The 27,123-nt window shown below is 34.6% G+C and overlaps 1 protein-coding gene and 1 long non-coding RNA gene across 5 annotated transcripts in view; both read left to right on the forward strand.

Annotated features, from left to right (window-relative positions):
- The window catches only part of LOC145688197 (uncharacterized), a gene marked incomplete in the record, with an annotated part of 281,034 nt that extends 262,552 nt beyond the window's left edge, over positions 1 to 18,482 (forward strand). Inside the window, 1 exon segment of the long non-coding RNA XR_014131854.1 lies at positions 17,854 to 18,482. This is a non-coding gene — a long non-coding RNA (uncharacterized LOC145688197).
- LOC145688196 (adenosylhomocysteinase-like 1) overlaps positions 1 to 27,123 on the forward strand; it is a 230,486-nt gene that overhangs the window by 38,682 nt on the left and 164,681 nt on the right. The window lies entirely within an intron of this gene.

Below are 27,123 nucleotides of genomic sequence, written 5' to 3' on the forward strand. Positions count from 1 at the left end.
AAATGGCGTCTTCTCTATCTGCATACCCCTTAAATAACACGCTTAAATGAAGAAACCTAGAACTCTTTCGAGTTAGCGATATTTCAAATTAACATCTATCTTTCTGTTCTTGTTCCTTCACCACCTCGATCTCGGACACTACAGTATTTGATACGTTTCCGCCTATACGTATTAAACATTTCGTAAAAAGTGTTGAAAGCGCATTTAGGGAACGTTGACGAAACAATCTGTTTGCTTTTCTAACTGAATAAATCTTTCCTGAATGCAACAAATTACTATTTATATGAATCTATGAAGTGACGAAGTCTTGTAAGAAAATTCTCTTTAGAAATACTCACTTGTTTCGGACTTCGTAGTCGCTTACGCTCTTGCCTTTGGCGCAAGCGGTCCCGGGTTCGATTCCCGGTGGGGGAACTCGGTCGAAAAAGTGTAAAACCTTTTTCAGGCCAGCCACCCTGAATGAGTTTTTCCTCATTCACACCAGGGAAATGCCGGGGTGGTACCTATATTTATAGCTCCCAGGCCGCTTCCTTCCTTCCCTTTCCCCGGATTGTGTGCTCACCGAGGGACGTCATCCCTCAAAACGTGAAGGGCTAAATGGCCTTAGGTGCCGAAAGCCCAGAAATCTAAATTCTAAATCCTTGTTTCGGATTTGGTGTTTATCCACCATCAAATCTAAAACGCGGGGCCGCGGTGGCTCAGTGGGTAGAGCGTTCATTTCTGTTCATAAAATACTTGGTTCGATCCCAGCTCGCGCCATGTGAACTTTGTTGTATACAAACATCGTTTGCGTGGGTTTTATCGGGGTTTTCCCATTTCCTCCCACTTTCTTCATTGCACCATTTCATTCATTTCTCATCATCACTGTCACCTTTAGCCCATCCGGCATAAACGTGGGACATAAAACTTAATTTCATTTCATTTCAAATCTAAAACGCGACTTAGGATTGAACTGGTGTGTCTGTGTCCCATAACCCATGTGTTTCAGTGATACACTTACCAGCTAAAGAACAACAATACAGTGAAACCTCTCTAAAGCGGACAGCCGTGGGGAATCAAAAATTGTCCGCTATAGAGAGGTTTCAATATTTTCTTACGTAAATTAACAAACACGATAATATGCAATTAGAAAAATATTTTTGCATGAATCACGTATTCATGAATATTACCAAAACGTTACTGTACCTGCATTATCTAGCGCCATCCAATTCGAGGCACAACATGGGAATATGATGTTACAGTTCTCTGCACTTTACACTTATCGCTACTTACTACGTTTTCGTTGTGTTGCTTTAATTTGTGAGTTAATTGCAGTCAAGTAATGATTTTTTTTTAAAAGACAATATGCGAACCCGTGGTCAAAAATACCAAACTTGTCTTCTGTAGAATGATGTGTCATTCCAAACAGTGGGCAAATGTCAATCACTTTTGTTTCTGAAACAGGTTGAGTGGGGGTGTAAAGCAAGAAAAGGACATAAGGGTGTTGTGAAACAGACACCCTTCCTCTGGGTTGCTGAACAGACAGTTGAGGAGGCAAAATGTTGTCACACCCTCATGTTCTTCTTGGTGACACACCCTCATGTTCTTCCTACGTATGAATTACTAAAAGTGTATTTTTATTGTACTTTTCAACTTGTTTCTAGAGAAAGTGTCCGTAATACGGAGGTAAATAATACCTATAAAAGACAAGAAAGACTGTCCGTGTCCGTACTAGAGTGTCCGCTTTAGAGAGGCTTGCCAATATGTTTTTTCCCTATTACAGTGTTTCGAGATTACAAAATATGTCCGTTATGGAAGGTGTCCGCTTTATAGAGGTGTCCGTTAGTAGAGGTTTCACTGTACAATAAACAATACAGCAATTTTACTAACAACCTCGGAACGAATGTCGAATTTACTTCGAGCATTACTTACATCGTCTGTCCATAACAGCAAATGGTGTCTGCAAGCTGTAGTTCCTAAGTTACTGATAAAATACTGTGGAGATGGGTTATGTACTTCGCTGACTAGTGTACAACTTCTACTGATATCAAGAATAATGGACAATAGGATACAAAAGCCATCTCATGTTGCAAGTACTCATACATAAATGATATGGTTTAACAATTCCAATATAATTTTGACAAAAAAATATTTGATTTGAACTCGCTCTCAATTTGAAAGTTTTCTTATATAAATGCCATGAGAGAATTTTCCACGATAACTTCCCTAAAATTTGATTTTGCTGCGATGTGTCTTATATTTTTCTTTGATACTTGCCGATCTTCCCACTATTTCGAGTTGAAATTGAAAGGCTGAATTTATTCTCTCACATTTTAAAAATATGCTCCATGATAAATTTCGTAGAAATTCTTTTGTCTTTCACTCTAAGCGTGTTAAGTCTATTGTTCAGGATTGAAATTAGTCACATGCAAAGGAGTGGATTCACCTCATGTTGAAAAAAGGAAGAAATGTTTCCTAGAAAATTCAGATTTTCGTGAAACCTAGTATGTGCTTTCTTAGAGATTTTCCAGTGCCGAGAGAGAGAGAGAGAGAGAGAGAGAGAGAGAGAGAGAGAAAGAGGAATAACGTGGGATTGATAGACTCGTGACACGTCTGCTTTAACACCACATTGCTTATAGCAACTCTATTTATTGGATGAATGAACGCCGTACCTGACACACAAAGATAGATAGAAAAACATACATGTTTGACTGGTTTCGAACTCCAGGCAACAATTTGTCACGAAACACAATAGTGGCAAAGGACGGCTTTGTGAAGTGTAACGAATCCGTTACCACTTTAACGAGTCATCGTAGCTTACTGAAGATTTTCTGCCGGGAACTCAGAAAAGAAATTACTTTTTCGCTATCCTCATTTTTCTTTCACTTCTAAAGCGACGCAATCTGCGAGCGGATAGAATCTAGATTGTTGCGTTCAGTTCGATTGCCGTCATCCGGTAATTGTTGTCGGAACATCAAATTGGTATAAATTTGGGCGATTTGCGGAAAGCAATTGAGGTATTGCATTTTTTTTCACTCAGTAGCCTATATTTTGCTTTGATTTTTCTTATTTGGAAAATAAATATGGAAAGAAGGAAGCAAGAATAAGTGAATAACGCTAGAACAACAAAAGCCTATCAGAAAAATATTGGGGATAGCTTTGGAAAGAATTTTTGAAACGTATGTGCTATAATGTTTATATTAATGTTGGAATGTATATTTTCATTTTAAATCAAATATTAAGGACGACCAAGATAAGTATAAACTATCCGAATTTGATCAAAAATAAACTTCGTATCATATTTAATGCTAGAGTATTTTGTCTACGATATGACATGACATGTTGGTTTACACTTGTAAAGAATTTTTGCACCAGTGAACACCTGATGCCATGACAGCTATTCAAATATCTCGGAAATGAATAGTTATTGAGCTCAATTCTCTGCAACATTAGCTTGGAGATAATTATAACACATGAACACATTTACCGAATTTGTCAATGTATGCACAATTTTGGTTGTTTGAATTGGAGCTTATCGTCCTCTTCAGCACAGACGCTATATGAGACGTGGACTAGTAGTTTAACGTGGGACTCGAACCACATGTGTTCCGACCGGGAATCGGACCCGGGTCTCCCGCGGCAATATGTACTATCTTGACGACGTGCACAAGCGCAAAAACCCAGAACTCCATTCTGTATAGTGCTTTGTAACAGTAATGTGCATGTTCGGTTTTGACTTGGCGGAAGATAATAAGTTTTAAAGAGTAAAATTTAACACAAACTATGATTGTAACCGGGTAAAAACCGTCAACACCTGACATTTTGAGGTTGTTTTCGTGCGCAAATCATACTTCAAATAATTGTAGCAATCTAATCACGTGTTTGTTGTACGATATCTGCAAACATAATCAAAATATTATTACTTGAAGTTTTCACTGATGTGTACTGTATTATTTGCACTATTAAAAATTTTAAAATATTAGACATTGAGAATAGTGAATAAACTGATATGCTTGTAACGCAACAAAAGTGGTCTATTAACAAGTACGAGTACATTTTAATAGTTCGGTTGTACCCTTTTACTGCAATGAAGGCAATGAATCATAAACATATTGGTAGGTTAATAGTACGCTGATAAACACGATTTTGAATTTCGTTGTCTTGTAAAACTAATCCATATCCACGTTAATGGAATGAAAGATTTGTAAATCTTGTGTTACATTTGTGCATTCTCTGTGGAGAGAATCGGTTAGGTGTATCAACAGGGTTGCTTTTTGTGTTGAACTCACATTACTTGAAAAAATGTTATATAAATTTTCAGTACAAAATTCCTTTTTGTGCACACCAACTCTCTGAATATTATTATTATTATTATTATTATTATTATTATTATTATTATTATTATTATTATTATTATTATTATTATTATTATTATTATTATTATTATTATTATTATTATTATATAAATTTAAGTTCAAGATTATGTAATTAAACTTCATTTATTCGCCTTTAAAGATAATCACTGGTGTGATTCAAAGAAATTTACTTTACAAGGCTCTGAAAGTCATATGAAACAACGTTAATTTAAAAACTCCCTTCATCAGAGAAGTGGTTAAAGAAGAAAATTAGATTCACCCAGGCTCTTAAGTTTCTGCACTAGTATCAAAGGAAAACTCTGGCTTGTAAATTTCTCTAAATGAACTTAGCTAATATATTCACTTTTTACGCTTAGTATTTTTCATACAAGAGAAGATAATCAGCGACAACGGTTGCCATTTTATTGTTGCTCCTCACTGTTTCGTTCTATTTAAAGAAATTCGTTTTGCACTTGGTTCTCGAATTTCTGTCATTTTAAAGATCCTGGTTCGATTTCCGTTGTCATTAATAGATTCTGAATAGTTTCATTTGTTTGTTCAACACCTTATATTGCGTTAGTATCCTAGATTGCCAGTCTTTTGGGTTTGTAATATGAATATCAAATCCACAACGATCTATTACAAATATTTCAACGTAACACTTTTGTAACTTTAAATTACAATCTTATTTCAATCTGAAATTCAGAAACACTCCACGATAGTAAGTACTAAGTAATTTCTATTGTTCTCTCTTCGACTTTCCTCATGCAGCAATACATTGTCATTCAGCTAACTCAATCTTTTGAACATTGATGGACTTTTTAGGGTTCTTCCTACTCCCACATTTTCAATCTACCAATTCTTCCATAAACAGGTCACTTCCAATAATGATTCGCCCACTTTAGCCTCAAAAGGCGTAACTGTGGGACGTTAAACTGAAGATTCATTGTTTTAACAACTAGGAACAATTTTAAAGGTCAGTGACAAGCCTACAGATTTAATTATATATATATAAGATATTGTTGAGTACTCTACCTTACGATAAATTGACTAGTATTACTTCTGTTAATCCCCTCTTATTCTATGTTGCTTTAGAAAATAGTTCGAGGTCAATAAAAACCACAAAGTTAGCTTTATATGTATCCTAACTATATACAAAACTACATAAACTCACTGAAAATAATGTGTACTTCCTATTGACGTGGAAATTTGCTGAAATTTGACATGATTCTAGGTTCTCGAGACCAACTCACAGGAAAATTGCTAAAATTGAATATTTTTAATTTTTAGGGTGTATCATAAAGATCACCCTTCATGGACCGCTCGTGATGTCACGTGACGTGACATGACGCATCAAATATTATTGAACAAAAATATTGAAACTACAATAAATGCGTCAGCACTGTTTCCTCCTGTTGAAACCTTGAAACATATCGAATATATAAAGAAGACTGAGGCATTTTTGATAAAAGTTTAAACTGATACTGAAAATCAGAAAGTATGTATGTACGGAAAGTTTGGTATGTTCGGAAACTTTTAGAACAGTCGGAAGGGCGAAGGTGGCGTGGAGACTCCAGATTTGACGATTGATGGAGGATGTATTGATAAACGATCGATTTTTCATCGATTAGATGTGAGTTTTTACATTCAATCACTTGCTAAATGGATACCTGTTTGAGCGTCGTCTAACGTTCAAAATGGAGAGGAGTGTCAAACAGTGATAAGATATAGTTTTGTGTTTTAAAGAATTTGTGACAGATGCTTTCTATGATACAGAAAATATACGAATAGGAGAACATGAATATTTCGGTTGCACAGCTCTGAATAGCACACTACCGAATTTCGTCAAGCAAATAAGGCTCGAGCGAGCAAATCAGAGACGAAATTGACTCTCATTGTCTTTCTTGACTAAAGGTGATGTCCATAAGAAATTAGTAGCATCTGGACAACAAAGAGTTGTGCAAGTCCACCCAGGGATCGCAAACACTGGTTCTTCAGAACGGCAGTTTCTAGGGAGAGTGCTCCTGGCGAAACGAACTAATGCAATACTGCGTCAATATTATTACAGCCCAGACTTGGCCCGGGCTGATATGTTTATTTTCTAGGCTCAAATGTATCGTGAAATATATCGAATATTGGGAATGTTAGAACGTGCAAATTGTCGGGACGTGTGCTTTGAATGAGATCTTTGCTCAAGATTTTCATGCGTGCTACGACGCTTGCTAGAACCTGTCAATGATATAGTATTGATGCTTAAGAATACTGTTTCGAGGACGTTAAAGTATGTAAGTGTATCTTAAACTAATCTAATTTCATAAAATTAATCTCATTATTTTCCAGACAAACTTCGTACGTTAAAGAACTTTGTCTACTTTTGGTGTATTTTCTTGTTTTTTAATGATTACAAAAAACACTCTGAAAGTTAATATATATTTATTTCTGAAGCACTGGAGATATGTCAGTGGACAAATTTTGTCTCGTGTAGTTACATAAATCGAAACTTTTTTTCTGGCCCAACTTAAAATATTCAAAAAGTAAGTGAACTCTACTTATTTGTTCTTTATGTTCCTCTTTCCAATCATCAAAGTTTTTAATAGCCTTAAAACCTTGTTGTGCAACTCTCAAAGCCAAAGAACTTTCAACATACAGTAGCACGAAAGGGTACTTCAAAGGAAACTTGTCAAAGGAAGTAAAGTATCAAACTTAGGTGTCTGAAGATCTTCGTTGAGTTTTACACCAAGCTTCTATATAACAAAATATGGAAATAAATATTTTTAATTAATGATTCAATTATTTTCGAAAGCACGCTTTAAAAAGTGTACAATGGTGTCAGTATAATAAAAAAAATGTCTGAATAATATACAACTTACTTGATTAACAGGGCGTGGGATCACTTTTAGGCTGCAAAAGAGCTTTATTTTGTCGTAGAAGACGTACAAGACATGAATGGTTTTGGGAGTAATACATCATTTCTCATGTAATGCATAGCTCAGTTCCATCAACGAGAATGGGGAAGTTGTCTACTTCGAAGTCTGGGTTACAGAAGTGACCACAGATATGCAATCTTGTTAAGGTCTGGGATTAGCTATGACAATGGAAGTGTTTGTAGTTAATCCCGATGTTCTTAGCACTACAACTTAGCAACACCACCATTGTGAATTGGAGGGTTGTCATTTCGGAAAATTGCGTCATTTGCCATAATATCTGAATCATAGAGTGGGTGCACATGGTCAGTGGTAGTGTTCTCCTCTGGTGCAACGGGTCCCTGGTTCGATTCCAGGTCCCTATGAGTCTGTGATGGAAAACATCGTCCGTGAAATTTTCTCGGGATTCTTCAGTCTCCTCCAAGATTCTCGTTTGACCAATTATAATCAATCACTTTCATTAATCATCTGTCAGCGTTAGCCTACAGGGCATAAGCATAAAACTAGAAATTTCATTTCATTGATTTCTAGGTGTAGAGCTTAGTTTCCCAGTTTCATGAGGGCTATTGTTGCTAAAGTATTTATAGTAGCAACACCTTGCCATACAGATCAGAATTATATGTGACGATAATTGCTGATTGCATTGTTCTCAACCTATTATTTTGCCATAATGAATATTTAATCTGAATTTAAGAAATACGATATACTGTCATCGAAGAAAAATATCAAGAAAACAGGGTAGTTGGGTGAAAAACTGATCGTAAATTTAGACTGCAATAGAAAATTCAAATTCGTCAAATGAAATATAAATTTGAAATCATGTGTTTTTTGAGTGAACATATACATTTTAAGAACAAGTTTTAGCTGATATTGCAGTCTTTCTATTATTGCTGCAGAAAATTTTGAAAGCCTGATTTTAGTTTACGAAATATAAAGCGTATTAAAGGTTAATCAGTTTCTCTTCTTTCAACTATTAGCATACGCACTAAACATACAGGGTATATATAAATTCATTTCTAGTACATTTCAACATGATAGCCTTGTGATTCAACGTATGTTTGCCCAGTTTTTTTCTGTGGCTAGAAACACTCGTTCGAACATAGCTGCCGGAACTGTGTAGATGCGTTGCTTTAAGTGTTCCACCACGCTTGTGACTTTTGTCTTTGGGTACACGTGAGACTTAACGAAGTCTCAAAGGAGTAAGTTCACTGAGCGGAATTCGAGTGACCAGGAATCCCAAGCCCTTTTTGCTGCACGAACAATCCACCTTCTCGGAAAGATGATATTGAGAAATTCCCGAATACTTAGAGCAAACTGGGGTGGCGCCCCCTCCTGATGAAAACAGTGCGCGAAATGCCATTCTGGATCAACCGAGGAACTAGTTTGCAGCATGTCTAGGTACGGGTCTCCCATTGTTGTTCTTCGCCCTGTGAACATGAGTGGTCCACATTTTCCTTTGGGTAATACTTATCCACACACTATCCTTGGGTGTGTCTCGTTCCCACTCCAACACCTAGGTTGGCTGCTCAAGTGCCTAAATTCTACAATTGTCTAATTAACTTGCACATGTGAAAAGTGACTTCATCACTAAACACATCATTTTCTCTTTACTCATCAAACGTAATCACAGCGCATCGCTGCTCATAGTGAGTTCGCTGAAAATTTAATTCTGAACAACTTTTGTAGAAGGCTGTTTTAAAAAAAAACTCAACTGTTTTAAATATATTTAAAGATTTCTGATGTAGAGTAATTTTTCGGCGACCTTTGACCTTGGCGGCCATATTGCCAACAAAAAAAATCACGGTTTTTCAGAACATGTGATCAAGCCAGAAATCATCCACTAGTACCATTAGATGAAATCTAGTAATAATCTGCTCTCCAACTTTTCGATCCAATAGGATCTATGGGTGGCCCCCGCAGTAGATGTTTTCTTCCTAGGTAAGGAGGGGTGGTAAATGCTGCTATACCCTAGGGCCGTCACCTTATATACATACAAGAAGTGAGGAATAATTGGTACATTGCCCAGACATTTCTTGGATATGGCGTATATGACTATACTAAATCCATTCATTCTACTGTGGTCTTTAACGTTCTAACACAAAGATGACAGGTTCATGTATTAGAATTCATAGAAACTAAAAATGGATTTCTAGGCCTCGAAATCATAATTTTCCAGAAAACTTGTAGATTCAAACAGTGCCTTGATTATGTTTACTGACTAATGATCATCTAATGAATTCTTTTGTTGAGGAGTTGTTAGAAGAAATTGTATATACGTTAATAACAATTAAATAAAGTACTTGTACTTACAGGCTAAGTTGCATAATACCTAAAATTGCACTTTTAGGCTCTAAGATGTTAAACATGAAGTGCGAGGAAATACAAGAATCTTTTGTATACGCTTGGACTTACTATTTATTGCTGCTGTTGCCACTAAAGTTACACTTTGTTCTTGATTATTGTCATTTCTTTTGTATGCGCACATTGAATAATCTTTGCATAAGCACGGAATGGGATAGAATAAGTGTGGTTTCCTTCCGTAGCGTTCAGTTTCCCTTCTAGACCTGCCGTTGACCTACATTATCATAATTTGTCCCTCAATCACCAGCCGAATATTGGACTAACACCTTTGAACAAAATTCGTTCACTTTTTTAGGACTCTGTACCTTTTCCAGTAACAGAATTGCTCATCTTTTAAAGTCAAATATTTTTGACAAATAACATTTTGAAACTGCATAATTCTAGGACTGTACTTTAGTACTGCTATTGAAGGTCCAAACATCCAGTCGGACAATCTTTTTCTTTATAAAGTGTAGCTAGAACTTGAAAGTGCTATTGTGATGGATATATATTCCTTTGTTTCTTCTTTGACTGTGTGCAGATACTTTCAGCAAAATAATAATTATTCTCAGAATAAAAAAAAAATTGAAACTAATTTTCCTGATTTTTTTCGTAAAAGAAACTCCACTATAAAGTTAGTGAAAATATAGATCGTGCTAATACACGCGTGGTACTAATGTGAGCTGCTTCTTTATCACAAGAAAACGTTATGTAAACTTTTTTTCTTGCTGTTGATAGAAGAAAAGTATTGATTTTTGTTTCTCTTCATCATAATAGTGTAATTAACTTGGTTGAATTCAGAAGCATGAATACGTACGCAACAGCTCTTAAAATGTTTAACTGTGTACTTGCATGAATAATGCATGTTAGAAAAGTATGTTCTTCATATTTTTCTACTTCTGCATGCTTTTACCAATTTCTAATTTTTTTTTTTTAATAGTGATAAATGTTTTAAATATATATATGTTTAATCCAAAGAAATCTTCATGTTGACTTCTGGGAACCTTAATTAAAGCTCTAATAAAGCGTATGACTCTTTCTGGAGTAACTAAAATAATAATGCTTCGATACATAAATTTGTAAGTTTAATGCATTTGTGGACATAACAGACATAACATACTGCAACAGTGTTTAACTTCATATAATCTTCTTAGCAGGAACACACTTCGGTAGTATGCAAAATCTAAAGCATGGTGATGATCTGATTTTTCTGTCACCCACTCTTTAAAATACTTTCAGTCTAGAACACAGTTCTGCTTAGAAAGAATACAAAGTACAAGCATTAACCGACGGCCTTTAGTATATTCCGAAATTAATCTCAAAAATTAACTTCTTGTACTTAAACCTTATTTGAGCATATAGCCACCATAAGAAATGTTGACTTCCACCTTATGCTCTTTCGTCAGTTACTTTGGATCGAGTTGATCAATTCAGTAATTTTCTTTGCTGAAGAGATTATCTGTGTTTTACTGAACTACTCATATCCATCAATTTCATACCGAAATCTTGACGAAAGAACATAAGAATGAGAGGCTTTATTCTAACCCTGTCAAATATTACACACTTATGTTCATTCAGAAGTTACTCTTGGTAATCTCCGTCTACACTATTTAATGAACCACCTCAGAGGCGTAAACATGCATTCGCGAAATCAATCGTTGGATATTGATCAGCTGCGCTCAACTATTCTTAGGATATTTTTATGAAGCCGCAAGATCCTACTGATTCCGTTAAAGCACTGACAACGAAGTAGAGGAACTACAGAAGATAATGTGAAGAATTTATTATATTCAAGCTCTTTCCCAGTATTACCAGTAAATATGGTGGCAGGGAGAGACAGAAATGAAGTACATTTTTGCATTGGTGAGTAAAATTTTATATTTTTGGTACTTATTTATTACTTAAGATAAATAATTTGCAACTGCATAAGTTATTTCAGCTGTCTACATGGCTTTGTACATATTACACTGTATTTAATGTTATGCTAGTTGTATTTCCCTTTCGATTTTTTAAAGTGTTCTATTTGTACATTTTTGTGTGTATGCATAGTGTATTTTTCTGCTTGAATGTTGCATGCGGCAGTTACATGAATCTATTTTAAGTTACTATACACGTTTATGAAAATATCACGCTTTCATCACTCAGAAGATTTTATATCTTCGTAGTTTTCAGACAAGTTGAATTATTACATTCCGCTAATTGTTTACTGTGTGAAAATAGTCACATAAGGGTAAAATATCAGTACACAGCATTATCAGAAGTAACAGAAACAATAAAATCTACTTTTGAAAGACAGTTAGGCCAATGAAACAGTTAACTTTAATTAATGTTAATTAACATAACTATGGAATGAGTGCCTAAAATTTCTATTCTTTCATGTAGGCTATAGTTATTGGGAACAAGTATCTAATGTGTTACGTCTATGATCTACAGCTTTTGCAGTTAAACCGAAAGATTTATCTTAAGATTTCGTTCTCAGATAAAGACCGAAAGGTTTCTACACACTAGCATAACATTTTATATTTTACAGATTAAGGATAGTTGCTTTCCTACATGAAGCATTTTTCTTGTTTAGTTAGGTAAGACCCCTGAAGTATAAATACTTATCAGTTAAATGGAAACACCTGAATAAAGGTGCAACTTAACATACTAATATGGCGTTGCATCACTTTCCGCTCTCAAAAACAGCTCTGATGTGACGTGGATTGGACTCAGAGTTCATGAATGGTAGTAAGTGAAATATTACACCATTCTACCTCCAGTGCTTCACTCAGTTCCATGAGAGAGAATGGAGCCCGAAATATGCGTCGGATTCATGTCTCCTAAACGAACCACAAATGTTCAGTTATGTTCAGGTTCCGGGAATGGGCGGGTCAGAGAAGGTGTTAAGTTTATCACGATGTTCCTTAAACCACGCTGAAACAAATCCAGCTGTGTGAATGGGAGCATAAGCATCCTGGAATATGGCGGGTGGCATTGCCCAGAAACATCTGGATCATAGGATGCACATAGCCTTATAAAATGGCGACATAATCACGGATAGTGATGCGACTGGTAAGCGTCGGCACAAAACCCACTGAAAACCAGGATATTGCATCCCACATCATCACAGAGCTGCCACCATGTTTCGAGGTTGGGCGGAAACCTTGCGGGTGATACGCTCATTTGGTTGTACGCCACACATTATAAATACGGCCCGTGGTTTCAAACAAGGTGAATGAGGACCATATCACACTTTCTCAGTCATCAGCGATCCCTGTTACATTATCGCTTCGTGCTAAAACGTAATGATCCCTTACAAACTGCTTCGCCTGTGCAACCCGACCCTGTATGTCCATGTCATGTAAGTCGTGATGGACTGTGATTGCCGACACAGGCTGCAGGACGTGCTGATTAAGCTCCTCTGTCACTTATACCGTAATCCTACAATGATTCTGAGTGTCAATCCGTTTTAATACTTGGCGGGATCTGTCATTGAGGTTTTTCTTTCGATCATTGTTTCTCTTCATTAGTGTGATCATGCCGTGAGTTTGTGGGTCGTTACCACCTTGACACTGTTCCTCGCAACACACCCAACACACTTGCTACTTTCATCACCTCACACTACATAACCGGGCTCCAACAATTTGCCCACTTTGAAAATCAGAGAGGTCGCTCATTTCACACTATGACCACCACCTACTTAGTTCACTGCGTACTACCCTTCTAATATTCTTCACGTAGTGCAGAGTTTGCCCTAACACCATTACCAAGTACAAGCAGCTTGTTGCTGCGGTTATAATCTGCTGCGGCTGTGTTACCAACTTAGATATCTGACGAGTTTCCAACTCTAGGTGTTTCTATTAAATTTATAAGTATCTGTATCTTATTTTTAAAATGTTAATGAGATACTTTAATTGTTTCATTGGAAGAACGTGCTCATAATTAGGAATACAGACAGATTGAGGTTTCGGGTAATTAATTCTCCATTTAATGTCACTAACCTCAGGAAACCTTGGCAAACGTTGGAAAATAAATCGTACCATAGGCCATGAGTATTAATTTACAAGACTAGTACCGTAGTCAAACTTTTACTTACTATCACGAAGTACAGCTATACTGTTTGATTGTTGAAAATTCTTTATCTGATTACTTATCTAAATTCACGTTTCCATGGGGGTGTGTGTCCAATAAAAGAAACGTCTGGATTTTCATTCATTTTATGTACGCATCTGAATTGATATGTTTCTCTTCAGCATATAAAATTCCTGTTTGTATTTTTCATTATTATACAGTTATTCTCGTAAATTAGTAATAATTATGAAATAAGTGGTATATAACAAAATTGAAAATTTTGTTATTGTTGCAAAGTACAAGTGACTTCAGAGCAGTACACCTATATGTTCAAACTGTTAGGTCTTAATGAATAGTATTACAAAAATAAAAAGTACAACTGTGTTGAACACAATTCTACAACACGGCTTAGAAACTGAAATTTAAACTTTTTTCCTAGGTTGTTAGTCGTTTTTATTAAAGTCTATATTGAAATTAAGTTACGGTTCAAAATTATATGTGGATTCTATTATAAGTTATTATAAGTTGTAATTATTTCTATTAATGTTTCCCTTTTTGTCCAATGCAACATGGTTTGTTACGTTAATAAGTAGACAAAATTTGAGAGGATTAAAAAAATATTTTAAGTGTTAAAAATGGTTTAAATCTGTGAGAAAACTTTCTTCAGTTTTTGGAAGCGACATTGACCATTAAAATTATGTAAAACAAGTAACTATACTAAGCATATTATTAGGGCGTTAGTTGCTTGTTCTAATTGTCATAAACAACAAAATTTTGTAAAATACATCCGTCATGAATGAATGCAGATTCTCTCTGAAAAACTTCTTACCTTGTAAAAACTTTTCCATATCACACGCAACATGGCGTGAATTTATGAAGGTATCGCATGGCATGTTGTCAAATTCGTATAAGTTTTTCGTTTCAAACTTGTAGCTAAACTATCACAGTTTTGGTAGTGTGGTTTCTGATATACCAATTTTTCATAGATTAGTATGTATTTAAGCTTTTATGTGCGTTGGTAATATGGTATGCAGACACTTCTCCATCTCTGCTCGCCTTAAAAGTATATTTGCTTATATTAAAGTAGTATTTTCCTTCTGTTGTGGATGATCTTGAATTTAATTCACAATATGTGATTACACAAGGAATAAAGGCAATTTTGTCTTCTTGTTTTAAAATATAAAAATCTTACATTTTTGTGATAAATGGCTGCACTAACAGTGAAAGAATGCACTTGTGTGCTTCGTAAAATTTCTCAGACTACATCAATCATATCAATACTCCGTCCGACTGTGGTTGTCTTAGGACTTTCCAGAAGCGGGGAGGAGAAAAAATATTTACCTAAACTTCCGCCTCCTACTAATAACTTCCAATTAGTTCTGTCACGTTAAAAAGAAAGAAAGGTACCAAGGAGTGCAAGTGAAAGATATTCTTCTTAAATATAAACTTTCTTTTGAGTTTCATTGTCCCATTACTCTTGAAAGCTGAAAATGTCATGACTGGAGACAGGTGTTCCATTCTCAGCCTTTCGTAATGCATCGTGCTTCTACTCCCAAGTCCTTGGATTATGAAATAAACTATTATCAATTGTGTTTCACGCAAGATCTTATACACTCAATAGGTGCATAGTTGAAGAGAAACATGACAAGCTTTTTTTCCTTACTAGTTCATACAGAATTTCTTTCATGACCACAAAATTTTTGGCGAGACTTACGTTCAATCGATTTACTTTTGTGAATTATGAAGAGGGGTGGAAGCCTAAATCTCTACAGTTTAATACCGAGGTTCAAGGGTTACTGAGCGCTTTGTGATTATTTCGTGATTTGAATGAAAATGTGTGTGTTTATGTACCTAGTTATATGTAAAAGGAATAATTTCAATTAAAAAGATGTATGTCACTTCCGTAAATTCCAAGCTCTGAGTTACCTAGAACTACGTTGTAACGTGTTTCTTTTTCTTTCTTTTTAACTATTAACTGAGAGTAAGAATTTTCTTTACGCAAGTTTGGTGGGCAGTATAGAAATATTATTTTGTCTAACTGTTGTGTAATAGTTAGCTTACTTGGTTATATCCAGCTTTTCTTGATATCATTTACATTATCTTTCACGCCCGGTTATTCATTCATTTCTTTTCAGTCTTGTTTTAGTTATTTCTGGATTGCAAACTAATGGCCAGTTATTTTTTCGGATCTTTTTATAGATTTTAAAGTACTTATATATAATCTCTCGAACTAGGAAATTTCTTATTTTCCACATCCTTAATAATGTAAAATTGGAATCGCCTTCCGATTTGCTAGAATAAAATTCACAAGTTTACTTTGGATATACATAAAATATAATATTACAGCCTTCCCGATGGCTTCAAATGCGAATGCTATGTGGATGTATTTAAAGAACCTACCTAGATTTCAGTCTTGAGTTTGATATATGTGTGTGTGTACATACATACGTATATAGAGAGGAAGATTCAAGAGCATTACATACAGCACCTAGTATTCTGCTCAGATAGCGCCCGGAAACTGCTCTTAGCTACGTCGTTGGTTGCTGATAAACAAAAGTTACTAAATGAATACTCTTATGATGAATCCTACATGACATTTCGGTATTGTTGATATTAATTTTGAATATTCAAATCCGGATATCACACAACTTTATGTATTCCAGTTCCTCTATTGCCATCTTGATACTCCTAGTTTGTGTTACATAGTAGACTCCTCCATTTAAAAACGTTCTGTTATTTCTCGATATATTTTTAAATAAGCTCATAGCTTCATTTTGATCGAATTTGCTTCAAATGCAGTAGAAATAACACAAATTACTTCGGCAACTTCCGCTTTTCGTAACTCAGAAACTATAACATTTTACAGTTGATTAAAACAATCAATTGAACGCAATCTCGTCAGAAACTTCGTGTAAGATATTCTGTAGGGTTCCAGTAGCTCAGTGGCTTTATCTTAGAGAACTTTTGATATATAATATTGTCCAAGGGAATTTTTTATATGGTTTACTCATATAGGGACAATTTTGTTAAATAGAAGTGTATATTTATACACACTTCTATATATATTACCTTAATTTAGTTCCTTATAGCCCGGTCAGCTTGTCTAGATTTGACAAATGGATAATTCAAAATAACCATCGTGAAAATATTTTGAAAAACTAAATAATTAGTATGCTTACTATTAGACATTGTTGTGACTATAGAGTTAATTGCAGAATAGTTCTCCTAATCATTTTTTTTCTAGATACCTACATACGAATCTGTAGCTTCATATGATAAGTTTGATTTATTTGTTTATTCAATTAAATAGCAGTACTTTGCAAACGTGTTCTTTCTGTGCTCCTAATAAACAACGTTCTGATTCTGTTATCTCACATAAGAATTGTTTTGCGACACATATAAAACCATGTACTTTTGAAACCGAACAAATAGGATGTTCATTTACGTATGCTATAACTTGATTGTGCTGTCTATTGAAGTGTGTAATTACTTGAAGCGTGATTCAATTGTTTCTGTGTACAGTAGAATGGCTCAGCATCTGAATAACAGACATTTAAGTTATAATTCTCATCTTCTGTTAGGGCACAAATAATCTTCGAGGTGATGTATATCGTAGTAATTTACGCTGTGGATACACAATGACATAAATATGCTCTCATTTTCAATAATCTCCAGTTACAGGTTTTACTTAAAAAGTCTGATGGAATAGTTAACGTCAAATTTAAGCATACCAATCCAATTTTCCCATCGTAACAATGCCCCGTTTTACTAACAATACTGGTGTGGTATTTTAATACATCTCGAAATACATGCTAGCTCCTAGCCATTTAAGAGAAATCAGATATGGAAGAGGTGCAGATATTGATTTGAGTTTTCCTTTTTCCCAAGCTTTAATAGGAACTCGCCATGAATATTTATGTATTTTACACAATAATCAGTAACATTGCTGGGCAATATATGGTTTAAATACTTACAATGCAAGAAAGGGTTTCTAAAAGAATGATTTATGTAAACTGTCTTTTTTATATACTGAGGAAAGTCTACATATAAAATGTTACAAATAATGTTTCTTACAAAGTTAATGATTGTTGTTATAGGCACTAGAGTTATCAATAGTGAATGTTAATGTTTTATTACTAGTTCTAATTAGTTAGTTTTAATACCTAAAAGGAGCATTAATCTGTATTTTCTTCGTTTTTCAGTTTGGACTCTCCACTATTATTGTGAATGGATTTCTTCTAAAGAGCGACATATACACATGAGAACCAAGAGACAATAGTGCTTGTTCGAGTAAATAGGAATTAAACGAAGATAATAAGTCTGGAATTACTAGTGAGAATATACCAAGAGATTAATAGGTCGTACAGTTGAACAGTGTGTTGGCGGAATGCATCACGATTAAGCTTCGTTACCCTCCGCACTCCAGAAGAGCAAGACCTAAATGAATATTATTATTTCCTGTTTTATCGTTAAAGAGCCTGGGAGCAAGATGCCGACTTCAGAGAGCTCGTTTATAATGCAAGCAACAATAGATCAAAGATCATTATTTAATGAATACGGCGATAATAGTGCTTCTAGTGAGCAATGAATCTCAGATTATTAGTTACTCCTTGGTTTCTACATAATAGAAACAAAAATGGATTGTGTTTGATCTCAAACTTACCACATAGGATTTAAAATGCCTTGTAGGACGATGTATAGCTATAACAGCAGTTGATTATTTTGATATATACAAACGTCATGTTGTAGAAACTTGAAAAAAAAATACTGTAACTTCTACTTTCAGAAGCACGCATGCTGTTAATTGTAAAGTTTAAATACAATTGTGAAAACAAATTCAAAACTTGTGTGTGATTTAAATGTTACCTTTCTCTCTGTTCAATAGGTACCAAAGTATTACTCAGTAGACTGATTCTGTATGAATTTTTTATCCTTCGGGAACATAGCTTTTAGGAAAAAGACAAATAATGTACTTTATTTTATGCATATGTTCAACTTTCCGTACTGTAGCATTTTATTGTTCTAAACTATATTCTAGTAGGATCTGATTTCATGACTCCCATACTTAGGACAAAATCACTAGCAATGTGGTTACTCGGTAGCTCCTATTTCTGCTCATAATTTCTTCGTATACATCTAAATCCGAAGAGTAGTGAAGGAATTTTGGGAAAATTTTCATTTATAATTAGTCATTCTAAAGGAGTTATTCTGTTGTATTACATTTTTGTCTAATGTACGTAATTGTATGTCATCCCGGATTATTTTAGAACAAGTTCAGGTGTGTGAGTAGGAAGATGACTATCTGACACTTTCGAAATTTATAACTGCTTGAACAAAGAACACCCTTATTCCCATTACTTCTTGGCTTCGCTTTAGTGTACGCGACTCACACCTACTGGACTTTGTGGATGCGTAGGTTTTCTCGGGATTCGTTTTCTCCCACTTTATTAATTCCATTTCATTCTCATCATCACTGTCTCCTTTTGCCTACACGGCATAACCGTGGAACGTAAGACTGAAAGATTTAGTTTGTGTTCGCTATTAAGAAACTCACAAACTGTAATAGCGAGCTAGAATTAAATAGATTGAACTAGCTATATTTACATACAGACGGTGAGACATAATAGGGGACAGTATGAGGTCAGTGCAATATCTTTATGTCGGTATGTAAGGAAATCAATCTTGTAATATGTGTATGCAAATAACACGAAATACACGGCGATAAGCCGAGCATCGTATACATGGAAACATCGTGAACGGTGGTGATAGTGTGAAGGATGCCAATACGTTTAAATATTTAGTGTAATTCTGAAAATAATAATATGAGAGAGAATATTTTTTTAAAAATAAATAATGGCGAAAATGCATGTTAATACATTGTACAAAATATTTTGTTGTAGCCTCTAATATTGAACAAATTATAGGTAAAACTTCTACCTGTCGTAGTGTATGAATTTGAAAGTTGATCCCTGACATGCAGAGAACATAGATTAATGGTTTCTGAAAATTTGAGGAAACTATGATACGAAATGAGATGAAGAAATGGGACAATTTAGACAATTACAAAATGTGTAACTTGCCGGCTTTCTTGCTTGATCGGTTTAAACCACTAGGATGGCGATCGCGAAACGTATCTCGAGCTCAGAACTCCACTAAGAGCATGAATGTTACACATTCTTTTTTCCCTAACTCGTTTCGTTATCATTATTTCTCATCATCTCCTTTAGCCCAAAAAGCAGACCTGTGGGACGCAAAACTCAAAATATAACACATAATACAATGCAGAATTTTACAATAGCTAGAAGTCACCTAGCATCATATGGGATAATACAGGGTAAATACTGTCAAATTAACCAACGATGGCTGCTGACAATTTTTTTTTAATTTTTTGCACACAAAGTTGTACGATATTGAGAGACTTGCAAAGGAGCATTCATTCGTTTTTTTTTTTTTTTTTAATAATACATGTTCAGCTTTTTTCTTAGCGGTCATTTTATATATGTGCGTAAGCTTATTTTTCAGTTTACAAAGGTTTGCGTTAAACGCTGTAGCTCCGTTATTTTTAAAGATACTGATTTCAAACTAAAACCATTTGAGAGAGAATTTAAATATTTTGTCAAGTGCAAGCTTACTACATTCTAGCATTTTAGCTTACTTCAGCTTACAAATACCTTAAACTAGTTAAACGTTAATGTTTGAAAACCGCAAATTCCATGAAATTACAAATTTTAAAGCAAAAATAACTCACCATTATATTTTTTCTAGGTATAGGCTACGTGGTATACTTCTTTTAGAAAAAATGTCTGACAACTGATAGTCTCACCCTTTTTGTTTTATGGGTCTTCAAACGTTGCATTTTTATTTATTTATTTTTGAAAATCAAAAATCTTTGTCCAACATGACAGTTGAGAAATTTTAAACTGCCACAAAACAATAGTTTATGTAGAGAATATTTAATTTCAAAACATCCGCTTTTCATTTCAATTGTTACTTACAAAGTAAATATTACAATACAACTACTTTTTCTAAGCATAGACGGATTTATTCAAATTCACGTCTCGTGTCAGCAACGAGGCGATAAAGTGTGATGCAAACTACTACCCGGGATTGTATTCGAAGCAAATACTTCCATTAAAGATCTAACTTAGAAGTACGTGAGCAGAAATACCGTGTTAAGCATTTAACTACAATAGTTTTCCGAGATATTAAAATCTGTAGATTATTAAATAGTTTTTTCCTTACAACAGAGGTGGTTTCCAAGTGCGGAACGCAAACTGAAATTGTGAGTAGTATCTTACAAGCAAACCTTACGTTTGGGTGAATCGAGTTGCTGACTGAGACACATATGAGAAAGTAGTACTAAATGTGGTCAGTATTTCAGAGAAGTTTTAGGTGCGAAGCTCCAGGGGTTTAGGAGATACAGCTACCAGAACATCACATGGAAGTACAGAATAGTCTTCATACAGTTGGAGGTAAAAACTCTGTAAGACCTCTTGTAACGAGAAAAGATGAATAACAAATATATGGGTACATATTAGGACTAGGGGGAAGTCATATAGTAAGGGTATACCTGACGGCGGCCATCTTGAAATCCGCCATTTTGAATTAAGGTTAAGTTTTTAAAATATGAATAGGGTCATGTGATACATGATTTAAGGCGCAAATTTAATCAGAAGAACAATGGTGACGTTAATTTTGATTTACGCGCAATTGGTAAAAAGTTACAGGGAAATTAAATATTGTTGCTGCATATGTATTAGTCCTTTACCCCACCTTGTAAATTTTGTGTTAATGATAATAATTAAATAAAAAGCAGATGGATAAATATTAGGTCTATGGTAAGAGTTGCCTTGATGGCGACCATGTTCAAATCCGCCATTTTGAATCAGACAAAAGTTTTAAACAAAACGCATAACACTGACACCTTATTAATAGCAATTTTTACCATAAATCCAACGGTATAACCATTTTTGCTTTATCATTAACCAGCACTTGTTATCGCATAAACAAGTTGCTAATTTAAGGAAAAATGACCAAAGTGGAATTGAGTCATAATTGACCTTTGGTCTTTCTTCCAGAAAAGTCCTCAATTAGTACAATCAATATGTAGTTCAGAAAAGAGTGCATGACTTGCACAAATGCTCTGCTCACAGTGAGCACACCTGACAAAGGCAATCCAGTTACACTTAACACATTTGTCGTTAACAATTCCGTCAAAGCAGTAGTCGTAAGGAGCGATCCATTTAATTTTGTGCTGGTTAATGATAAAGCAAAAATGGCTATACCGTTGGAGTTATGGTAAAATTTGCTATTAATAAGGTGTCACTGTTATGCGTTTTGTTTAAAACTTTTGTCTGATTCAAAATGGCGGATTTGAACACGGCCGCCATCAAGGCAAATCTTACCATAGACCTAATATTTATCCATCTGCTTTTTATTTAATTATTATCATTAACACAAAATTTACAAGGTGGGGTAAAGGACTAATACATATGCAGCAACAATATTTAATTTCCCTGTAACTTTTTACCAATTGCGCGTAAATCAAAATTAACGTCACCATTGTTCTTCTGATTAAATTTGCGCCTCAAATCATGTATCACATGACCCTATTCCTATTTTAAAAACTTAACCTTAATTCAAAATGGCGGATTTCAAGATGGCCGCCGTCAGGTATACCCTTACTATATGACTTCCCCCTAGTCCTAATATGTACCCATATATTTGTTATTCATCTTTTGTCGTTACAAGAGGTCTTACAGAGCTTTTACCTCCAACTGTATGAAGACTATTCTGTACTTTCATGTGATGTTCTGGTAGCTGTATCTCCTAAACCCCTGGAGCTTCGCACCTAAAACTTCACCGAAATACTGACCACATTTAGTACTACTTTTTCATATGTGTCTCAGTCAGCAACTCGATTCACCCAAACGTAAGGTTTACTTGTTAGAATCGGAATTATTTTTAAAAGTTTCAATCGTTTGAAATTAATTATTAAAGAAAATGTTTCAAAAAGTCGGATGTGTGTAAATCCTGTTATTTTACAAGAAAGAAAAGAAAACTGGAATCTTCTATTAACAGAGTACGCACTAACAGCACGACAAGATTAACAGTTCGAATTTTGTAGTCTAACATGAATCCTTTATTTACGTTATTTGTCACTCTGAAAATTTGATAGATTACTTGCCATCGATATATTTTCCTTAACTTTACCTTCGCAATGCATAAGCCGATATCAGTACAATTATGTGACAAGTGAGAACATGAGTGTGCGGAGCTTCTTCGTAGCTAAATGGTTAACATTCCCGATTTTGATACGAGAGATCTGAGTTCGATTCCTGATGGACCTTGCATGTTTTAGATCCCGAATAAGCTGTTAATCCATGCTTCATATAGCTTAGTACTAAAAGTGGACGTTGAATTCGAAACTAACAAATATTCAAGAAGCGCTTAAGGAAATCCAGCTGTTAGTTATGTACACTCTGGCGAGCCTACTTATTTTAATTTAATCGATAGTACATTTACTAATAAACTAGCTGAAATACCCATTCTTCGCATGGTAGCTGAATTTGAAAGTCATCGCTAATGGAATTGTCACAATTGATCTCAGCGACCGCGAAAACTGTGGATTTGACTCTAATATCGGTCATTTTGGATTATTTTTACATGTCTCGTATCCCCCAACCCCTAGACAATCCCGGCCCACACCCGAATGGGGTGAATTTGGAAGTTAATGCGATTGGAGTTTCAGAATTGATCTCAGCGACCGCGAAAACAATTAATTCGACACTAATATCGGTTATTTTCTACTACTTTTACATGTCTCGGTAAGTGCTTTACTGAGACCTCCCTGGTTTGAAATTTGAGAAAGAACGCTTAGTCTTGATTTGGGGCCAAGATAACCGTGACCAAATTTTGATAACTCTGTCCACTTGTCTGGTCCCCAGGCCGCACACAGACACACGCGCAAACTAACTCTATTTTATTTATATTAGATAAGATACATTTTTTCCTGAAAAAAGATATAACGATTTTAATGAAATGTGAATCTTTTTCCAACTACAAGGAAGTGATTTAGCTAGAACTGAAATTGAGGAGCCGATATAATGATTATTTTCAGAAAAATAAATTAAAATTTTGTTAGTCAGCAAGCAAAACTTAAGTCTTCCGCAGGAATTTTATTACTCCAATTGATGATTTTGTTCCAAGAAAACCAGTGTTTTATCAGACAGAATCTATTTCTGAACACGACCAAACTTACATTTGCCGAATAACATGAACAACAAATGAGTTGTATGAGATTTGCCCTATTGCATATTAAAAGAGGATTTGATTGGATTCAAAGCTATTTAAGAAATTGGCATCACCAGAAAAGGTAAGAACTGACACATCACTTATATTTAGAAGCTTCCATACACTAGGATTTGGTTTGATCAAAAAAAAATTTATTTCGAATATCGTCTATCAACTTTTCTTTCTTTTCCTTTTTTACCTTCTGTTATATGTTCCATCACATTTCTAATAATGTTACTTTTCAACCAATACCTAACCCGTTTTTTTCCCTTTATCTTCGTTATTACTCTTCTTTAACTTTCGATAATCTTAATCCTTACTTTTTAATTCCACCCAGATAAATATTATCTATTCTTCTTTTATCATATTTCGCACGATTCCAGTCATTTTTTTGTGCTTTTTCATAATCAGTTTCTGCTCCGTAAACAGTACATTACACAGTCACAATCTCTCACTCTTTCTTTTTCTCTCTCTCTTTTTTTCTAAAAATGCTATTTATTGACCTGCAAAGTAAGATTTTGTTTTCTTAAAGCTTATTTTAACATTTCTATCCTTGGTTTTATTTCTCCTTCACAATTTAATCTTTACTATTAATATACACTAAAGTGAACTGACTCTTCGTTCATCATTTCATTCTCTTCTTCCTTTCTTTGGCAACCTTTCTTGAAACTAATATTGTTAGTTTTCGTTTCATACTCCGATATATATATATATATATATATATATATATATATATATATATATAATATGACATAAAATCTGTAAACTGAAAATGTGAATTTGGTAATTTGCTTTCGCGTTTAATCTCCAGCTCAATATCTGTATTACATTTTTTCCCCACGAGTAGGGTCTAATATTGAACTAATTGTGTACTTCACGCATCTTTTTGAATTAATTTTATATTCTCACTTTCTCTTTTGGTATGTTTTATACTATGTACGAAACATTCCTTACCTCTCTCTCCTAAATCCGTAACTAACTTCAGGGGTGCCCACAAGGGGGGCTATGACGCAAACTGCGTCATTGAAATATTGTGGGGGGGTTAAAAATCCATATAAATATGTTTGATGGGGGGGGGTAAAATTAATCGAAAAGAAGATTTTTTTCATGGAAGAACACCTACGGATAGACAATTGGGGGGGGGTGCGTCATGGACATAAGGGGGGGTGGGCACCACTGCTAACTTAATATGCGTATAATCTACTCATCATTCCTCACGTCCAAAAGTAATTGTTTGAATTTAATACCTTAGCAATGAAAACCCAATATGTGTCTTTCTCATATAGTTAATTTATCCAAAACTGTATTTAGAACACTACCTGCTTTCCTTCTCCCACCATAACAATGAAACCTATTACAGAATTGTGAATGCACACTTCATCTTTCTATGTGCATGATTTTTCCAGTTTAGTATAATTTTCTCTCTCTTCCGTTGTGTATACAGTGGACGGCGCATATATCAGTATCAGAACGATATTGTTTTTCCTTAAGTCCATTATCATCCTGCCACCCACAAATTTTACTTTCATTACAAATTCGTAGTCTTCCCGGATTTAACGTTTCTCATTCTTTATGAAGCGCTGTTCTAGTTTTTAAAGACAATTGGATCACATCTAGAATTAACGTCAAACTATCACATCAATCAATCATGCTTTAGTTAGTAAACTATTTGATTTACGTCGTAATTTCATTGTAACACACAATCCCCATAAATACGTTTTTCGTAACGGTGGTGTTGATGGGTAGAAGATACCAGTATGCATCTTGTGTTGGTTTGAAGAAAAAACTTGTGACGGAATAAAAAGAAATAAGAAGAAAATGTCTTTAGTGTTAGTAAAATACTTCAAAGAACTGACAATGTGTAAAATAATCACCTCAAAATTAGAATATACAAAAGTTCGTATATCTTTTGATCTTCAGTTCTGTATGTATATACCAAAATAATTAATACCCATTAAATTCTTCTTAGTTTATTTCTAATTTCTTTATTTTCTTAGGGATGGGAGAAAGAAATATATGTATATTCCTTTGTCCTTTTAAAACTGAATTACGGTTTTGCCCGAAGTCTTTTCCTTTCGTAATATCCTTTTAAAATTGCCTCTAATTGAAAATGAGTTAAGTCCTTTCTAGGAACTACAGCTTCCATTGCCTTCCTGAAAGTATCCATTAAGATGATTACCATCAGTTACAAATTGCAATAGTTTTTATTTATTATTTTATTATATTATTCTTAAGTAATCGTCTCTTAAAGGTACTTTGATTCAAAACTTGTTTGCATCTCACTTTCAGTAATTCTGTCCTGTATAGTGAGTGACGAGGTTTTTAATTGCCCAGTACGAGCTTAATTTTCCCATAATGTTCGTTTCAATTACGCAGGTTAAACGCCTCAGCCGTTTGGTTCGGTTGACTTTCATAGCTCTCTCTTGGCTTACGTTGCAGAAGTTGCACCATGAGCTCTGCGTTACGCGCTGTGGAACTTTTAATTGCGTACCTTCATCTTCTCTCTCCTCTCTCATCGACAAAATAAAATATATTTTATAACATACAAGTATTTTATATTCCATGTGTTTAGTCGCACTTTGTGAAAGTCATGATTCAGTAAAATTGGTCAACTGCTCTTGTTGTACATTTTTTTAATGCAATAGCAAAGCAGTTAATATGGACACACTGGTCGGGAATATAATGAAGTCGTCAGTCATCTATTTATCCCTTTCAAAAAAATAAATAAAATAAAAATTAAAATAACTATAGCCTTCCCATGGAAGCACTGCCCCATTGAAAATTAAGAATGAAAGTTTAAAACACAAATCATATTTATAAGAGAGAAACATGTCAGAAATGTGATATCTGGCATCTGACATCCTAGTGTCTCTTGATTAGACAAGTATGGAGATGCCAAGATAAAAACACGACTGGCATAGAAATCTGAGCCTTGGTGATACTGAACACAAATCGTGCTTTGCTCATATTTATTATTAAGATAGCTTCCGTAACCGTATTTAATTTGAAATTAATATTCGTGTAACCACAATTTGGTTTGCAAACTAAAAGAAAAAAAAACAATTAAAGCTCTTAATTAAGCACGACTGCCTTTAATCTCTATAGTATACATGGAGCCGAAGGCTCGGACTCTACAAGTAGTAAGCGTTAAAGGAAAAAATCGGTAAAATGTTGACAAA

This window comes from Thermobia domestica, chromosome 6 (genome assembly GCF_964235325.1).
Source record: "Thermobia domestica chromosome 6, izTheDome1.hap1.1, whole genome shotgun sequence".
In the NCBI taxonomy this organism is placed as follows: Eukaryota; Metazoa; Arthropoda; class Insecta; order Zygentoma; family Lepismatidae; genus Thermobia; species Thermobia domestica.